General features: G+C 37.3%; 1 long non-coding RNA gene across 2 annotated transcripts; it reads left to right on the forward strand.

Moving 5' to 3' along the window:
- Positions 1 to 7,102: 7,102 nt before the first annotated feature.
- On the forward strand, positions 7,103 to 20,258 carry LOC136435801 (uncharacterized). 2 transcript variants are annotated; one of them, XR_010755925.1, is made up of 4 exons: positions 7,103 to 7,337; positions 7,746 to 7,878; positions 19,547 to 19,587; positions 19,965 to 20,258. It is a non-coding gene; the product is annotated as an uncharacterized lncRNA (long non-coding RNA). The 2 variants fall into 2 exon arrangements; XR_010755924.1 differs by lacking the exon at positions 7,103 to 7,337 and having other exon boundaries at positions 7,564 to 7,878.
- The last annotated feature ends 598 nt before the right edge of the window (positions 20,259 to 20,856 follow it).

A 20,856-nucleotide genomic window follows, 5' to 3' on the forward strand; every position in this document is an offset into this window, starting at 1 on the left:
AGAGCCAATCCAACATCCGACCACGAGGCAAAACACTATGATTATGAGACAAAACGTATTGAAGGGAAATTGTGAATGGCGTAGAAAACATCTGCCATTTCTACGGAAAGTTCCGATGGGATCCACTATCAAATGGACCCCAAAATGGCCGACAGTGCTTGTTGCTAGAGGGGATCACGTGACTGAATATGCCCTATATCCTCCTGGTTTCTCATAAATTCTCCTGCTTTCACCTATATTCTACTGCTTGCTCCTGCATTCTCCTGCTTTGTACTATATTCTCCTATATTCTCCTACTTTCTCCTGCATTCTCCTATATTCTCCTGCATTTTCCTATATTCTCCTGGTTTCTCTGATATTCTCTTGCTTTCTACTATATTCTTTTGGTTTCTCCTGTATTCTCCTGCATTCTCCTGCTTTGTACTATATTCTCCTATACTCTCCTACTTTCTCCTGCATTCTCCTATATTCTCCTGCATTTTCCTATATTCTCCTGGTTTCTCTGATATTCTCCTGGTTTCTCTGATATTCTCTTGCTTTCTACTATATTCTTTTGGTTTCTCCTGTATTCTCCTGGTTTCTCCTATATTCTCCTGCTTTCTCCGAAATTCTCCTGCACTCCTATATTTTTATGGTTTCTCATTTATTCTCCTTCTTTCTCCTGTATTCTCCTGGTTTTTCCTATATTCTTCTGCATTCTCCTGCTTTCTCCCATATTCTCCTGCTTTCTGCTTTATTCCCATGCATTCTCCTGTATTCTCCTGGTGTCTCCTGCTTTCTTCTATATTCTCCTACTTTCTTCAATATTCTCCTGCATTGTTCTATATCCTCCTATTTTCTCCTGCTTTCTCCTTTAGTCTCTTGCATTTTCTTATATTCTTCTGGATTCTCCTGCCCTCTTTTGCTTTCCCCTATAATGTCCTCCATTCTCGTATATTCTCCTGCATTATTCTATATTCTCCTGCTTTCTCATATATTCTTCTGGTTTCTCCTATATTATCCTCCTTTCTCCTATATTTTCCTGCATTCTCCTGGTTGGGAGTGATCAAACGTAATTTATGGGCATGTCTATCAAAGGTAAAATCATTTGTAAGACCTAATAAGACCTTTAATCTCCTTCTATCTCCTGTATTCTCCTGTTTTTTTCTATATTCTCCTGGTTTCTCTTATATTCTTATGCATTCTCCTGCTTTCTCCCATATTCTCCTGCTTTCTGCTATATTCTAATGCATTCTCACAGAAGGAAAATGTCCAGACTACGCATGATGTACAAAATGACAAATAAACTGCCATTAAATATCATTCAACCTACTAGGATTAATGTGTACCTAATCTCCTTGAACCATCTTAGTGTGGAACTCGTTGCCATCAAGTTCAACTGTACTGTAAAAGCATCCTCATTAGAAAGTTTTAAACAAATGCATGCAATTAGATATGCGAAGGTTAGACGTGACAGGTCTTTCGGTGCAATATGGCCAGCTCCTGCCGCGCCGCATGCCTGCAAAGTTGGTGTGTTACGCCGAAGGTGGTAATGCCGGCTATAAAGATACAGATACAGATTCGGTGGAGGTTTTTCACGCAAGGTAGCCAAGTTTTTCCATTTCCGTTTCATTTCCGTGCAATATCTTCTCAAACCAGGTTTATTGTACGTGTGTATGTTGATATGGTGCTTTGTCTGCCACATTAAACTCACGAAAGCTAGAGATAAGCTTTGCCAATTCCTTTTAAAACAATCAAAAGTCTTATCTTCGTAGTATGTGTTGCCAAATGTGCATAGATACACCGAAAAATGCACAACGCTCTTTAAAACACTCATCGAATCTAAACTCATTAGAAAATATCAAATAATGTAAACTGAGCCTGAATAGCCACAGAGGGATATTATTTTTGATACAGTTTGTCAGGTTCAGTTATTCCCCTTTTACTTAGAAACACTCTCTTTTTCGATCCAACGGTTGGATTTTGTTTTTAGATTTTTAATGCTACAACTCTAGTGAAAAAAAAAGCTGGTGTTTTGCCTTTGGATGTTCAGTCTCTTGAGACTTTAGTCTAGTTCTCCTCAAATATCCCTTTTTATATCCGCATATACCAAAGAATCGTTGATCTGAGGATGCACTGAGTGTTCTGTGTCTTTGTCTTAGATAAAAACAGACGATTCACTACAGCGTGAAAAACTTAAGTATTTAAAATTTATAACACACATGGTCGTCCCAGGAACATATTTTGTTGATTTTATCTAATTTATTTCGTTCTCTTCCATTATCAAAATGCGTACTTATCCCTTGTTTTGGACTCAATCATAGGATCATAAACAGCATAACAGAATTAAAATAAAGTGCATACAATGTTGAACATGTATTTTGATAATCCTCCGAATACCCTTTAAAGCATGCACGTTTCGGGTTTGGAGCGTGTTCATTTACTACTTTTGTTACTTTCGTAAAATCTATACTCTCAATACTCTATGTAGGTCCCACTTTCTATGTTTGGCTTGCGCAGCTACCCCAAGGCTAGTACGACACTGTTGATAACATTTCGATGAATGTTGCGTACGTAGCTACTGCGTTACATACTGGTAGACAGTGCTCCTGACGGGCGACCGACTTCTTGTTTGTAGTGGTGAACGAACCACTTGCACCGTACCATTGTTTGTGATGCAAGAAGCATTGCCACGATAGAATCTGATTACAGTGAGCTCAATTCAGGAAAAAAAAACAGATTTGAATCAGTGTAGCTTTCTGTGTTTTTACAGTATCGTACATTTCGAAAGTTGCCGATGTCTGCCATGAGATTTCGACTTCAATTGGGTAAATTTCCTTTTCTCTTAATTACCTTCATCGACGAAGCTTCGTTGAGAAGGTTATTTTTTTATGCATGTCTGCGTGTCTGTTAGTGAACACGATAAGTCGAGAACGCCTGGTTGGTTTGTTGTCGTATTTGGTGTGTCCGTGTGTATGTGGGAAATCTCAAGATGATTAGATTTTGGGCAAGGTACTTTGCATAATTAACGAGAAAAGTGTAAAAATGTGTTTTATTGTATGCTTAAGCATGTGTTCTGGCTGGGACGTGTTGTGACTACATAATGATGAAAGGCCTTGGAAAAAAAACAAGCAGATGTGGGGTGCACTATGATGAAGGAAATGCTAAATGCTAAGGATGTCCTATTGCAGGTGTAGGTAGCTTTATGCAAGGTGAATACACCTGAATGTGTATTATGCTAATGATGACCTTATTTGCATAATTTATGCAGAAATTGCATATTCCCTTTAGGTACATGCTACAAATGTCATATTGGAGGTGTATGTAGCTGTAGGAAAGGTAAATACAAAGGCATGTGCATTATGCTTATGAGGATATCATTTACATAATTTATGCAAAAAGTTATTTTCCATTACGTTAAATGCCGCGGACGTCAAATTGGAGGTATGGGTATTTTAGGTTAAGTTGAATACAACGGAATATACCTTATGCTAATGAAGAGTTCATTTGCATATTCTATGCAGAAACTTATGTTTGCTTTACGATTAACCCTCAAACCACCGTAAGGGGTCAAAACTGACCCCAGGCGTATATTAAGATGTGCCATTTTGACATTTCGAGTCGAAAACAAAATTCCTTCAATGAGTTTGTTTGTATATATGTCTTATAACTTCTCACAAGTTTTTACCGAGATTGGCTCATTGTTGATTAAGTTATTCTAGAAAGTTTACGCATGGTCCAGTGGGGTCAAAACTGACCCCAGCAAAATCTGCACTCATATTCCCTATTCTTTGATATTTGTCATCCAGTAACATGTGTGATAAGGGTTATCATGATCATAGTTACAAAATATGATTTTGTAGAAACGTGAAAAAACAAATTTTTCAAATGAACGTAAATATTAATGACGTTGCGACGTATCATGACGTCATTTATGTGACTTTATTGACGAAAACAAACAAATTGGGTATTTCCATATAATTCAAAGGTACACAATAAAACTTAAGAAGAAATTATGTATGATCAATCATAATATATCCAAAGACGTAATTTGTAGATGGCAACAGGAACGACGTCAAAATGACGTCATAAAAATCATATTCATATCAAGTTACACTAGCGAAATCCGCCATCTTGGTTCCGCCATCTTGAATTATTTCAAATGCATTTTTTCATCATATAACCTTATAACACAATAAAAATGGACCAAAGCGTTTATATAAAGATTGTTTCTGTTTGAATAAACATGGTAATGATGAAATTTGAGGTTGAAATAGCCGGTTATAGCTAATCTAATTATATCGTCCGCCATCTTTGATTTTGACCGATGACGTAATCAAATATGCATAAATTATGACTGTTAAATAAAAAAAAGTGATAGTGAATTAATTTGGTTGGTATTGATGTCAGAAAATAAGTGCAGTTTAAAAAGACAGCCCTAGAATTACATTGTAAAATCCAAAAGTAGCGACTTTTCCAAATATGGCTCGAAGAAGGCGGTTGCCATAGCAACATGAAAACCTTGATTAGTAATTTCATTCATTTAAAATTGTTGCCAACAAAATTTTAGCAAAGGTGATCAAGTTTGGTTGTTCTAGAGTAAGACATTCAGATGCTATATGACATCAAGTGTTGGCGCAGGCCTCAAAAGAGCCAACTTGTCTGAATAGCGTTAGTTGCAAAAGACGATGTTCCCTATTTTTGCATAAATTATCATAATGAACAGAAATTATTCACACCTATTCATGTCAAACTGTCCCTTATAGATTACTTAAACTATACATATATACAAGCCACAAAAATAGTCACCAATAAAGCTATATTTGTAGAAAACATTGTGGGGTCAGTTTTGACCCCATACGGTAACATTAGTCGTAAAAAAGCTACGGTGGTTTGAGGGTTAATGCTACGGATGTCATGTTAAAGGTGTAGGTCGCTTCAGGAAAGGTGAATGTACCTGAATTAGCATTATGATGAGGAGGACCTCATTTACATAATTTATGCAGCGATTTCATATTTCCCTAACGGCGTATGCTACAGATGTCATATCGGAGGTGTAGGTAGCTTCAGGAAAGGTGAATACAACAGATAGTGTGCCATGCTAGTGAGGGCCTCGTTTGCATGATTTATGCAGAGACTTCATATTTCCCTTACGGCATATGCCATAGATGTCATATTGGAGTTGTAGGTTGCTTTAGGATAAGTGAATAAAACGGAATGTGGATCATGCTAATTAGGACCTCTTTTGCACATTTCATACAGAAACTTATCTTATATTTCCCTTATTCTAAATGCTACGGAGGTCATATTTGAGGTGTAACGTTAGATACGTTTAGGAGAGGTGAATACACCTGAATGTGCATTATGCTATTTCGGACCTTATTTGCATAATTTATGCAGACACTTCATATTTTCGTAACGGTGCATGCTGCTAGAGACGTCATATTGGAGGTGTAGGTAGCTTTATGAAATTTGTTTTATATGTGGCAAACTGTATCTATCAGCTGGCTAACTCATCTATTATGCCAAGTTCTAATATCTCCAGCCACATCTGAAGCCTGTTAAATTAAGGCTTCTGAATGCACTGAAACAAAACCCTACTATTCTCAATGTGGTAATACCCATTGAGGCCCTGTCACACATATGAACACCACTGACACTACCTCCTACACCACATTCCTACCTTACATAAAGTGCCCTCTAAAAACACCCTGACCAACTGCAGCTACAACAAGCATCACAACAACTTCGTCAGCTAGACATCTTCATCCGCAAATACCTTTCACACAATCACACTAGGTTGCAATAACCTTCGCCAATAAAAAAGCACAAAACACATTTAAAAACCTAACATGTCACCCCTCTTACCCACAACCTCACCCACTTCCCGACTGATTGTGAAAGATTACAACATTGTCATTTCACGTCAACCACCTACCTAAATCCAAATAAAACACACTACCATCACAAACCGACAACATTTTGTACCCTGCACCAATTTTAAAAGGTTCCTATCCAGACTTCCACCAAACATACAAATCTCTAACCCACCTATCCATCGTCTCACAAAACACTTCAGCCTATTGCCAAAACGTTCCGACTTTCCATCAGCACAAATCTACTCCACATCCAACATCAAACAATTACTCAAACAACGACTTCCCTGCTATAACACCTTACTACCCTCCACGCCTTCTTTCCATACATAACAAATCACTTACATTATTTCCGCATATCCAATCCACATTACCATTATACATTTGCATCCTTCATAACATCCCACCCAACTACCAACCCATCCATTGACGAAGGTATGGGTTCGTGGAACTCTTGTTTCTCCTTTTTTTTGTGTTGTCTTAACCGTATTTAAACGGGAGGGAGCTTTTGAGGCCTTTTTTGTCGTTTTCCTAATGAACCGCCAATGTTAGAGCCGCCAAACTTAAGCTTCTGCTAAAATCTTGTTGGCAACAATTTTATAATACTTAGTATTATAAGTTATCGTAAGTTTATAATTTTTTCGGTTATCACGGCAATGGTTTTCAAGGCATATTTGCTTGCTAAACATTGTCATCTCCGTCGATGACGCGCGAGATGAGACTGGTTGCTTTTAATAAAATGGCATGAAGGAGACCCAAATGTAGGTCAACTTATGTGGCATGGGTCGTCAGCTTGTTTGCAAACATAATTTTACAGTTAAATATCCTTGTGCCAACCAAAGGTAAAGACAAACTGCTACCTATACGACTAAGGATATCTAAGATGTATATGTGGGATTCTGTGCAATGATTTACTTAACTTACTCGTATTGTGTTTCTTATAGTTTTGGAAACGTAGCAAGCGCAGCAAGCTTTGAAACTACGCGAAGCCATCTTGCGATTCGTTATCAGCATATATTGCGATGTTCAAGTTTCAAATGATCACAAACAGGAATTTTACATGCACTCAATGCACATGCATGTTGCTTATGTCACAGCAAAGAGTTTGTCTATGATTGCCTACTTAACTTATCTAGTAGATGTGAAGAAATGTTGTGTATCCGAGGTGGCCTTCACTCATGGACAGGGACAGATCTTTTGTGCCATTGGAAACTCCCACCTGGGATGATTTATAGGGTCTGGCTTAAGGCTTGTGACTTATAGTGACCTCACCGTCGGCAGAACTCTCTCTTTTCTGGCAAGAACAAAAACCATATGTCCTTTGTCGGCGTCATGGCGCCAGGTGTGTAATTAAAGAGATCTTATCAGACAAAGGACGACCTCTTCTTCCGTGAGAAACAGCCACCTGTGCTGATTTGTCGGCGTGATGAAAGAGATCGTATCAGATTATGGACGTTCTTTTGTTCCACGGGAAACTTATTGGTAAATGTGCCCTCGATAACATGTTGCGCTTTGTGCTTAGCTGCTATATAGGTACTTATGAAAAGTATTTTGCTTATCTCTTGATATAGTTTACAGTTCATGCAACACGCGCTCTGTAGGTGATCGGCGCTATCGTGAAATGTCAATGTGCACTGACCTTCCCTCAAGAATAAAAAAAAATCATAATAACTGTCAATTCAGACAGTTGGTGTGACCTCATTTTAAACCTTTGCACACTTTGCCTTAAAATATCATGCCTGTTTGAAACCTACTAATGTCATCTCATGCAAATATGCGTTCCATTTTCATTTCTTGACTAGGTTTTTGAACATAAAGCAGTGTGACTATGTCAGCCATTTATGTGAGCAGATAACTTCTTAACGGTTGAATAACGTGGCATACTTTTAGGACGGTCGGTGGCATAAACGCAGCGTCACAGCGGCAAAAGGTCAACAAGTGTCACTTTACAGTAGTCTTTCTGCACATCGTCACGTAACAAACTGTTGCGCTTGTTTCACAGTTTGGAATACCTTTTTCCGAGGTGAGTTGTTCTCCTACAATTTGATTAGAGTAAAACGCAAAGTCACAAATATAGTCTGTACCGAGATACGTAGGTATCTTCAAAGTCTCGAATAATGTGAGCGTATTAAGGCTGCGCTAAATGTACCTAGATTTTCTCAGGGTTCTGATTGTTCGATTTACAATGACGAACTAACTCTGGGGACACTTGTACTCTGCTTTGTTGATTTTTAGATGGTGAGTTACGTTTTACAGCCCCACTATGTAGTTTTAGGGCAATACAGAAAGTAGATTTTCCTACCGTTTCTTTGCATAGAAAATTTGATCAACTCTATAAAATTGCTTAACGATATTCAAGGAGGGAGGTTACACAATAACTGCACCATAAAAACAACTTTAAAAAACTGTTATCCTCCATTCAAAACACACACACAGTGTGAAACCAACACATGGCCACACGTGGCTGGCCACGGCTTCTGTACTTCTTATCACTCTGACTGCCCAGGGTGCCTGTTTACAGTTTACCAGTTTCTGTAAAAAGTCATCCTTACTAGAGTTCTTGCAGTTTTCAAGGGAAAATAACCACACTTTATTCATACCCTTCAAATTATACTCTCTAGAATAAATTAAAAGCTGTATTCTACCCTCTTGGAAAAAATATGAGTGTTTCCAAAGAAGGAGAGCTTCGTGACATCTGACAGAGTAAAGTGTGCCTTAGTGATTAGACCACCATAGGGGTCCTCCAGTGCACTGGGATGTTGTATGTAGTGTTGTATTATTGAGGTTGTGTCCGGGAGTTTTTGTTTTGTTTTTGCACAGTTCACAAACACCAACAATAGACAGAATAATGAAGAAAATATGCTAAAAAGGGGTTGTACATGTCAGTACCTGCCATTCACATTCAGATTTGTTCACGAGAATATTTTTAATTTTTGCGCCAAAATGTTACACAGTGGGGCTTCAACAATCCATAATGGTACCGCTTCGTTCATTTACGATGTTGAGCTAATTCTGAACGATATGACAGAAGAACACAAATAAGTAACAACAGGGGGGGGGGTTAAGATGTACTAACCAAGTTACATCTGATCAGATTGGATGGAAACATCGAATTGTCAACAGAAAACTTTTGTTGATTTTTTCATATTCACAGTTCTGAGAAGAGCATTCGAACATGGCTGTAACATTTCTTTGTTGTAAAAATCAGCGGGTTAAAACTAGTTTCATACAAATGTTCAAGGATAGGTAAACTTGTTTGATAAGAGGTCATGTGAAGTAAACGTAACTTGATGAACGTAGATTTTTATCAATCTTCTGCTTGTTCGAATTCCGAAGACGAACTAATCTGGAAATACGTGTACTCTTTTTTAATCATTTATTTACGATGATGAGTTAAGCAACCATTCATTTTTCATACTCACAGTTCTAAGAAGGACATTATGAAATGGCTATAGAATCTATAGATTGTAAAAGTCAGCGGGATTAAACTTATACAAATTTGCAATGAAAGGTAAACACGTGAAATAAGAGGTGATAAGTTGCTAACTTAAAAAGCCTATAAAATCAAAAGTATCACCGCAGTTTCTTTTTAGTAGACTTTGTAAACATCTTTATCTCTACACGTTTGGACATATACTGTGGTGATCCGCTCCCCCTTTATAGTAATAATAATGCTCTATATATAATGCTTACTTGCTTACCCATATTAACACTAATTATTTTAAATTTTCTATGTGTTCATCTACACAACTAAGAATGACAAAATACGATAAAAAGTTTTAAAGCAGGTGCGACTGCAGGAAAATGGTATGTAGCTTTTTTGGGAACTCCTCCTATTTACTTGTTCAAATTGGTCATAATCGTGATTACCGATAGAAATATAATAATAAAGTGCTTCAAGTAATACATAGTAAATAATAACGATGTAGTAAGGATGATCAGATAATAGAATGAATAAAAATGAATATTGAACAAATGACGTTATTACTTGAAACAAGTTAGGCTTACGAGATTACGAGTCACTTTTAGACATAAGCAAATAAAAGGGGTGTCGTATATTTGTCTAGAGACATTTGAAACTTGTGACTCATTTTTGATTAACGGATGACTGAAAATGGTGTGCGAAAAAGAGAAATATGGATTTACTTCTTTGTCGGGTATAATAGTTGGGTAGAAGTTAATTATGATTTACAAAATAAAGTCGGGTGGTCGTTTCAAGGTAACATGTAACTACCCCGCTCCCTAAAAATTGCCTTTAAATATTCATTGATGGTTTATTAGCTCAAAAATATGTTCCTATTTTGCACGATTTCTGATTCGCAAACTAAGCATTGAAGAAACTTCTGGCAGATCATTAATGTAAATCAATAATGGTAGAGGGCCCAAACGTTGTCCCTGGTGTGGCTGTGGATACTCTGTCTACTAGTTGCCGTAAGGTAAGACAAGTTCGTACACCCTTGTGCAAACATTTAAACCTTCGCCGAGGTTAGGTTTTTGTCAGCGTTCGCGTGTGTTGTGCGTCTGTTTCTGCGTGTGTGTGTGTGTGTGTGTGTACGTGTGTTTGAATCTGTGTGTGTGTGTGTGTGTTTGTGTCTTTGTGTGTGTGTGTGTGTGTGTGTGTGTGTGTGTGTGTGTGTGTGTGTGTGTGTGTGTGTGCACGTGTGTGTGTGTGTGTGTTTAAACTCAAGAATGCCTGGCTGGATTGTAAGTCATTGGAACTGCATTTGGACTTGCAGGAGCCGATTTTGTTTGAAACTTTGAAAGGGAATGACTCAAGAAGGTATTGTCAAATCGTAATGATATTTAGTGTGTAGATAGCTTAAGTGATGATTGACAAGATCGTATGCTAATTATTCTAATCGCTAGCTACTTTTCATACCTAATGAGTTATGTTGATAAATTAGTTGGATTCAATAATAGGACTTTAAAAACACGTGACATATGAAACAAAGAAGAGAGTAATATCGATAGATATCAATTAGGCGACATTGCGAATGAATACCTAATTTATATAGTCAATGGAAATAGTCCATTCCAAGTCACCACAAGGGTTTTACATGATATGTGTAATTATTTTGAATAAATTTGAATAAAAGAATATCTAAGTCGCAATGATTCTAATTTTTTCCAAACAATTCAATATAAGAATCTGAATTTATTTGAATCCAATTAGATGATTTAAAAACATTTTGAAAGAGACTGCACAAACATATTTTTTTTAGAAGAATTTGCAAATATCTATGTGATTCTTCTAAATTTCGAAATATAGAGAAATATAGGCAAAGCTTGGATTTTGGTGATTGCCATAAAATTTGGTGCTAATCCAGCCCTATTGTCTACCCTGTGTATTTTTAGATGTCACTGCTGGAAACTATTAGGTCCTTTGTGCAAGCCATCTATGCATGGTGGCCAAGCAAGATGTGTGAATTGCTTTCTTCACAGCCCACTGACCCATTTATACAATGTTCTAGATAGTTGTAAAAATGGTAGAAAATAGTAGAATGCTGTAACCATTATCTAGAAACTATTATAAATATCATATTACGTATCATTAATATTTCCAAAGTTTAACACAACCAGGCAAATAATTATAAAGTTCAAATGACATCCTCAATATTTCCAAAGTATGAAATCTCGTAGACAAATAATTACAAAGAATTAAAAACAGTTGTAAATTATGACAATAACAACCCTTGCGGTGACTCGGAATGGACTCTTGTATAACGCCATTATGGTAAATGATAGGGATATCATTATTGCGGCATTAGGTAGTAGATGTGGACATTATGAAACATAGATGACATTTACATAATTTACAATGATATGCTACAATTGCCTTCTTTGCTAAGTTATGACTTTCATACTTCTATATTTGAGTAGAGAAGATGCTCAACTGACATAATCCATGCAAATAAGGTTCTTATTTCAATAATTGATTGGACACGTTTATGATATGCCACTGGAAAAGGCAAAACATCAGTGCACGAAGGTATGGGGCTGTGGAACTCTAGTTGTCCTTTATATAGAAAATGATAAGTGTAACAATATTTATTCATTCAATTTTAGACAAGCTACAAGTATTGACACGTCGGGCAAGACTGAGATTGGTCAGTAGTTGTTAAAAAAAATTTGAGTCCCTTCCTTTGAAGATTGGGATGACGCTAACAATGCTTGTATCGGTGGTAACCCCTGCCCTTTGTAAATTCTGTGAGATTATTGTTTAGAGAAGTGATAATCGTGTGTGTAACTTGAATTTTGTAAGAATATCACATGTTATGTGTCAGCCAGTTTGTTACAATAAAAATTGAATTGAATTCACCTGTGTGGTATTGCACACGTTTGAGGTCCCTAGAGGCTGCAACACTCATATTGCTAAAGATAATGGAGGCATATTTCAGCTTAGGCCGAACCAGCGTAATGTAAGCTAATTCCAGTTCAACCAGGGATAACTTGCCTCATAACCTTTAGAGATGTCAAAGAACTTGCATGGCCTTAGTAGATAGAATCTGTGCGTGCTCAGTCCAGCCCAAGGCCTGATGTAAGGTAACACCAAGATGAGAGTAGAACGGGACCTGTTGAATGAGGTGACCTGAGATGTAGATAGGGGAAAACTCTATTCTGCTCTGTGCGGACTTTTGTATTAGTCTGGATACAGTTCAAGGCCTCAGACATCGAATCAGTCAGAAACAAGTTGGTGGTCGGAATTAGTAATGCTGACTATTTCCTTAGACGTTGGTCTAGAACTTGACAAGGGGGTGCCATCAGCAAAGCAATTCATGCTAGACGTGCACGGTAAATCATTGATGTCATTTTTTTATATATCAGGAATAACAGAGGGCCCAGGATGCTTCCTTGTTGCACGCCCGCGTACGTGTACCCCAAAAACGACGTAACACCATTTATTCGATAAACCAACTGTAACTAATCATACAGCCTCCTACATTTATATAATCACCAAGAAGCGAGAGGGAGTCGAAAGAACTAGAGTATACTACATGTTTATATATACACATGTATATGTACATGGTTGTTAACATGTGACCTGTGCTTAGCCTAGTGGGGCAAAAATGTACAATAAAGATCTAAATTCATTATGGGGCAACACTGATTATAACCACACGCTACTGGCGTCCGGTGAGGTGGAGAGTTTATGAAACTTTTTGTACAGCTGAATTATCTGGAATCTCTTTTTTAAGAAAAGAAAATACAATTTGATGCAACTCCATGCGTCATATAAATTGTAAATTAATCTTATTAGTAAAATTAATGGTCAACAGGGATGCCTAGGACATATGCCCATGGAATTTAATGCACTCTTTAGTACCAATTCCAATACTTTTCAATACTTACACTTGACAACTTTGGACCAAATGATTGAAAGTTCGCACCAAAAAAACACATGTTCACAAAACCTCATTCACACCTTTGTCGTTCACTCTGTACCTGAAATGATTTTTTTTCGTGGATTTTTGGCAATTTTCATACAAAAATGTATATTTTGGGCTCCTATGAAACCCACTGACCTGCGATTAGGTATGGCGGTCCCCCGAACGTCCGAAATGGAACGAAATGGAACGAAATGGAACGAACTTAAACAACATACAGTCAAACCTGGCCACAGTAGTCAATTTTTAGTCGGTCCCTTCGACTTTCCTCATTGATATAAGCATTAGGAATTAGTCTATAGCGGTCACCTGTCCAAGTTCTCGAAAATGTAATTATCCGGGCTGAACTTACGTTGTCCGCCAGTAAATAAAAGATCTAAATCAAATTTCCGCATTGTTCCAAGATGGCGTCGCAGCATGCAAACAAAGGTCATCAGAGTTCAGCGGACGATATCACTGTTATTAAGGTTAAATACGGTGAATATATTTTGTAATACCAAATCGCTGAGAGTAATTTCATTATCAAAACTTTCAAAACGAATTGATACAGATATGCAATGATGTAAAATCCAAATTATACTAGATTTATGAAAGAAATAAGCACAGATCCACTTTTCTAATGAGTACCACCATACTATAGATAATGGTAGAAGCCAAACCCTAACTGTAATCAAAGTAAACTCGCCACGATGTTTCGACTGAAAACTAGTTGAAACTAACAATGAGTGGCAACTAAGGAACAAAACAACATATATTTCCTTTCAAATGTAACATTATGAAATGATATACCGGTAGATAGCCAAATATACGGAACGTTGTAACATTCACAGTAGACCGGAACAGGAAGCATTTAAAATACAGAAGCGAGCGGTACTGGTACTTCATTTCATAATGTTACATATGTCATCTTGTATCATATCGTTCCATTTCGTTCCATTTTGTTCCAATTCGTTCCATTTCGCAGTTTCTGGGGACCCAGGTATGGCGATGCCTATGAAGTATGCCCATATGACTTGAGTAACACTTTTTGAAACATTTGCCAGCATAATATATAATCCCCTTTCATAACACGGCTAGATTGTATCAGTTAGGAGTCTTTGTCATATTGTAGCCAGACGGGCACATACAGGATGGGCCCGGTATTGGGTTGGAGGGCAACAGACAGCTCTTAAGAAATTGTCAACACCCCGACTTGTGCCCCCAGCCTATAGATTATTGTAAAAGGCTTCGACTATACCCGTTTGACAGGTTTCACGCATCATTGATATTCAGGAATGTTGGTAGGTAGATAGTGTTTGGGTGGATGAAACGTACGAAAGCCTGTAGCGACACAACTGGGACACATCTCGGAGGCATGTGGAAGACAGTGCGTGGATACATTTCGGAGGCAGCGCGCGGAGGCGTGAATCCCACATTCTGTGGTTTCTAAATAATGTCAGTCTTTTTTTTAAAGGTTTCAGAAAGTTTTGTTTTTACGGCGGCAAGGCTTGAGCAGTTAGGTTTATGAACTTTCCCAAACACCAGTTGAACTTTGCAACCTTCGCCTGATCCCCAGCGTGGTGAAAAAAGAGGGCCACCTTTGGTCCCATCGTTCGAACTAGGAGTTCGAAACTGAATTACATCAAATTTGAGGATTTTTATAAAGTCTTTTTCTTGTAATGAATGAATAAAGACCTTTATTGTACATTCGTGCCCCGAGGGGCTAGATACAGGTCGTTTAACATAAACCTAACTAACATTAAGTGACATACACAGTAAAATAAATACAGCATGAAGTTAAACGTAACGTTACATGGTAGACGAAAGTGATGAGCTAAGCTAATCCAGTAGAGTCACTTATTCTCGCTTCTTTGTACATGTGTAGATGTATGAACAGATCATGTTTCTTGAACAGGGGTTGTCTAGACGCAACAAAATATGAATTTAGATAACAATTTTAGATAGTAAGTTGGAACATGTAGGAACAAATGATGAATCTATGTTGCAACATTTTCGAAAGAAATACAAATAACATGTGCAATTTTAGAAATTTGTCTAACATATTGGAACACAGCAGAAACTATTTAGAACATCAACTAAATGTTGAAAATAGATCTGAACAGTTACCTATCTCCATTAGATTGTTACAAAAGTTTTGCAAATGTTAGAATAAAAGGAAACAAACACCCACACGGTAATGTGGAATTGACTCTACTGTAGTAGATCTATTTAAAATTTACAATTAGAAAATCACTAAGGACTATTGATTTTTTGACAGATAGTTAATTTCTCTAATATATCATGTATAATACATAAAGCTCAATTTTAGGTAGAAAATGGCATGTTGACCTCCACTTAAGTATAAAAAATTTGGACTATTATGTTTAGACCTTTTCGTTTTAATCTGGCTCCTGGGGCCAGAACCATCAACTAATTCAGAAAGTGCTTCCTGCTGTTGCCTTGCTGCAGTTTGAAAGGCTGATTGACCGCCATAACTACATAAACACATAAAAAATCCTAGACTGTCTCTGGCTTGAAACAATGCCAGGAGAAGATTAGTATAATACTGGTGAACGATTCAAATATTTTTTTTCTACTGGTTTTATAAAACCATACAATATGATGCAGAATGATTGTAACAAAGCTACATAATCAAAACAACTTTCAGTTTTAAGAAAATCAACCTTGTGTTCAAATATCAACGTTCAAATCAGCCTGTCAAAGTCGTTTCAAAGTGTAACTGTACCTATATTTGCAACTTGGAAATTCCCTCCTCGCAGTTGAATTCCAATGTTTGGTTGTTGTATGTCTAGAAATATGACTTGTAGTTGTGGTGTCTACATGGTATTCTAAAAGCCAGTATATAGACTGGAGCTCTGTAGAATTTGTAAGGTAGAATTGGATATTAACTGCCAACCAATGTCTTTACTTATACCGATACTAATAAATAGAGCATGGTAAGCCAGTGTTGTCATTTATATTCTGGGCTAAATAAAGCTAACTTCTTCACGGTATAGGAATACATCGATTCGTTATCTGACTACATTTCAAAAGTTAATTGATATAGTAACTTGTGTTTGTGGTGACTATCTTAGCCAAGCCTCCACCGATGTGAACACCACGACAACAATTTTTCAGTAATAGTATAAGTTTATGATTTTTTGTGTTGCCATGGCAACGAGTTTCTGACAGGCATATATTACAAAATTCACTAATTTCGGCTCAAACAATTAGGTTTCAAGGCTTTCTTGATCTACCACATTTGCTCTCCTACATCATTAAGATCCCATGTAATCTAATGCAATTTTCCTGATTAAGTATTATAAATTATGCTCATTTGATGACGCTTGATGCCCAGATTGCACAAGCGACTTTTCAACAAAAAGAGGCCTAGCCATTCACCGGAGTCGCTGGTGCCTACATTACCCCTCCACCGCCAAGACCGGTCACGTGCCGGTAGCCTCGCAGACAAGGAGGTACAGCGCCAGAAGAGACTTGCCAAGGAAAAGGCGTTATGCCATTGAGTGCCTTAAAGACTCGTGTGGCTTTGTTTCTCTTGTGTACGTCGGCTACTGGGGTCCACCCAAGTGTGTGCAAGACGGTCGCAGAAGACGTGTAGCGATTGCATCTCAGAACCACACGCCCAGCTCTACTTTGAAGTCTCTGCAGTTTCTGGCTATCTTACAGAACTGTAGGCAGTTGTGTATGTTATTAATATGAAAATAAGTTGGCCCAAAATTGATCCCTGAGGCACTCCACAGATGACACTGAGTGCTGTGGATAACAATAAGTTTATGCATGTACGTTGCATCCTCCCACTCAAATACGACTGGAACCAATTGCATGCCATATGTTGAAGTTTTTGCAAAACTTCGCTGTGATCAAGCGTGTCAAATGCTCGAGATATGTCGCAAAAGACAACCCCGGTTAATTCCATTGCATTGATGGAGCTTAACCAATCTTCGATCACTGAGTGAAGTGCTGTCTCACAGGAGTGTTTCTTCCTGAACGACTGGTACTGAGTTAAGAGTCTGTTTTGGTTCAAATAATGATATAATACAAATGGGAAAAAGAATCGTGGATTCGAAACGTGTCACATCAGGACTCCAAGTTAAGCCAACGGCTTATAGGTCAAGTGCGATCCAAGTAGATGGTTTTGTTGATATTATTTTGCTTATATTGGCTTATGTTCTTTATATCGAAACGTGTTTAGAACAATTACTATTGACAGAATAGGAACATTTTGCTGATACTGTAGTAGATCTATTTCAAATTTACATTCTATTAGAAAATATCTCAGGACAATTAATTTTTTGACGGATAATAATTTTCTAATCTATTATGTATAATACATCAAGTTCAATTTGAGGCAGAACATGTAATGTAAATCACTACTTGGAAATCATGAACATTGTGAACTATTTTACTTGTAATCGTTTTCATTTGAAGTCATAAAACTGAGAAAAAAAATCCGATATTTGAATATCTAACGCCTTAATTTAAATATCAACATTGCAATGAACTCCTGGGCATACCGGCGACTGAAAAAGAAACCATTCACATCGTAGAAGTATGAATTTTAAAACTAACAGATATTCATGCTATTGGTAGCTAAGTAGATAGTTTAGTTTTATCAGTCGTCTAAATCTGCAAAATATGTTTATACCCTAGCATGCGCAGATGTTTTCATATCGATTAGACGGGGAAAAGGACATTACTGAGTATGGAGGTGCACACATTTAAGGCTGTCTGTTTTAGGTAAAAAAAATTCAAAGTAAAATTTTGCTGCAAGGACGCTCAGAATACGTCGAATACATATTCGTTTTTAAACGTTATTCACGTCTGAATACCAAAGTACAGACTGCCGGGAGACACATTTCTGTTCACAAATAGCATTTCACAATAAACCTATCGAATGATTTTCATAATGTGATGATTAGTGTGAAGTACAGATTACCTTTAGCAGAATTGAAGCTTATTGCAAGTCCCTTGGCTAAATCAAAGTAGCATGAGATCGATGAGCAAGCATTGGATAACAACAAAATATGTTACTTCTCTAGTTTAAAAGCTGAATCTAAATTCATACTTGTTGGCCTTTGCTTTTGTTTTGGGGACAGTTTTTTTTGTGATGTGTGTGTAGTGCGATTTTAAGGAAAAGTAGTTTCCTTTTCTCTATAAACGTATTAGGTTGGAAATTGGTGGTCTTTTGGACACAGGACACTTTTTTGTACCGCTCTTACTCTATTTCACTGACGTTGGCAATGATTCTAATTTTGAGAATTACAGAGGGTAACTCAAAATACTCTAGTTCCTAATATTATTCTGTAGTGTTACTTTTTGTATGTCTGTTAAAAACGTTAGCCTACGTATATCCAAGCTCTAATTATTACAGCCGGCAAGACAGGCCTGGTGCGCGGAACCATGTCAGTCCCCTCACCCAGCCTGTTTAGCCGAGCCAAGCCTCGGCGATTTCGTGCCTTTTTTTTCTTCGGCTGGCTATCAAAATTCAAAACATGTTAGAAATATTGAGTTCAAAAATCATCATATGTTAGGAAAGGGCTGTACGAAGTTGAAAGCCATATGTGCATAACGCTGTACAAAACCCCTGTCGGGTGCCCCATTCTATTGCCCAGAGAAAAATTACCTCGATTATTACCGCTTGGAAGGAGACCGAACATAGTTGAATTATGGATGTCCTCTGCAGATCATGTTTTCTATGGCAGCGGCTGCCACCGTACCGTGAACAGGATTTATGGTGAACTAGGTATATCTATGATGTTACAAACTTCTGACTTCTCCACTCTCGGATGTGGTTTAGTTACTAATAATAGGATTGGGGGATATCCTGTGCCATAACTTACTTATTTACTGGTTCTTTTGATTATTGAGGTTTTGAAAACGTGATACAGATCTTTAAAATTAAAACTTTCATATCTTAACAAATCCCTTACAACCACAAGCTGGCATATCATTGTGTAGACCGTTTTCAATTTCTAACCACTGTGCACCTACTCCGAGGTTTGTTGTTTTAGGTACAAATGATTTGTTTCGGACTTACTAGAAACATTTTCCGCATGAAAGTTCGTTTTAATTTTTTTAAGTCTATTTAAGCTTAATGTCAATGTGTAATTGATCTTATCAGTTTTTGTTTTTTATCATTTGCCAGCAAAATACTTGTACATGTTGTATTTAGATTTCTGTCATTTTCATTACCATTTTCCATTGAAAATCGTTTAGAATAACTTTTTAATCAAAAGGTGTCCACTGATACACTCGATAATGATAAATCTATTAAATATTGAATACAATTTGTCTATTACTTTTCAGATGAGATTGGCTGAATATTATGATCATGGCATATACAACAGGTGAGATCTGTTTTCTTCTGACACTAAAATAACATGTAGGTGTGGACATAGGTCAAACACGGGCATCTAAGATAATCCCTGATATGGTTATATGAGGCAAGGGCCTATTTCCTCACAGATGTTGTTCTGGACACAACAGGTACGCTTGCACGTGCTAAGAAATTGAAATAGGCTTATTTTCTGCTGACTCACGAGGCCGTGTACATAAAAGATGGTGTCCGTTGCTAGTTCTTCGGCCAAGAGCAGCAGTGTGTGCGCATCTACATTGTTTGTTTTTTTTCAATCAAGAAGTGACTGATTAATCTTTAAAATCTTTCATCAATGTTTCCACTCAATTTTGAAATGTCAACTCTCACTCTCCTGTGTCTGCCCTCCAGATGGGACCCCTCATGGAGAAGGAAGCAGAACTTGGTCCATGAGAAATTGCATGGGAATGAGGACAGCAGATAACAATGGAAAACATTCCAATCCAATTCCAATTTAATTGCCAGCGATGAATAGTATCCAGTATCACAGTAGAGACTCGACATGGATAGTTTTTTTGCAAGTAGAGCTTCAATTTTCATGTGAGTTAAGCCAACGTCCTTGATTGTAATTGCATGCATGTAATAACATTGTAGGACAAATATCACAGTTTGAAATTAAAGAAAGCAAAGCTATGTAGCTTCAAAGTCTCGACTCTTGCATCTTTGTGTATGTCCAAGTGTAAGAAAAAAAGATAAATGAATTTCGGGACGGTTTATTTATAAGTAAAAGTTACTTTGGCTGGTTAATTTATGAGATGGCTAACATGAAGCAGTACATTTTTGCATGGAAGAGAAATATAAAGTGTTTGCATGTTCTGCTCAAGAAATGTATGTGGTTAAGGTCTTGCGAAAAATAGTCATGATGCAGTTGTTGAAAAGCAAACACTCTAATTTAAGGGGCGCAACGACAAGTTCATTTCAGGACGTCAAACTAGCCACCTAGCCAACAAGAAAATACAAGCAACACAACAAGTGTTACCGCTTACGTTTCCGCCAGAGATAGTATACAGTATTATTTGTTAAGGACAGAGAAATATTTTTCTCTTACCACTAGACCCACAAGAAGTCCTAGATCCTTTATGCTAGCTCTTATTAGATCTAAGACTTCAGTGTTGAGCCACACATACATCGCCAGGCTTGTCACTATCTTAAATGTGTTGACTCGTGATCTCCGTTGTATTGGAAAGCGAGCAGCTAATCTGTATAATATCATAGCGTGTAAATATAAACAAGGCAAAGCCAT

The sequence above is a fragment of the Branchiostoma lanceolatum genome, chromosome 5, assembly GCF_035083965.1.
Source record: "Branchiostoma lanceolatum isolate klBraLanc5 chromosome 5, klBraLanc5.hap2, whole genome shotgun sequence".
NCBI lineage: Eukaryota > Metazoa > Chordata > Leptocardii > Amphioxiformes > Branchiostomatidae > Branchiostoma > Branchiostoma lanceolatum.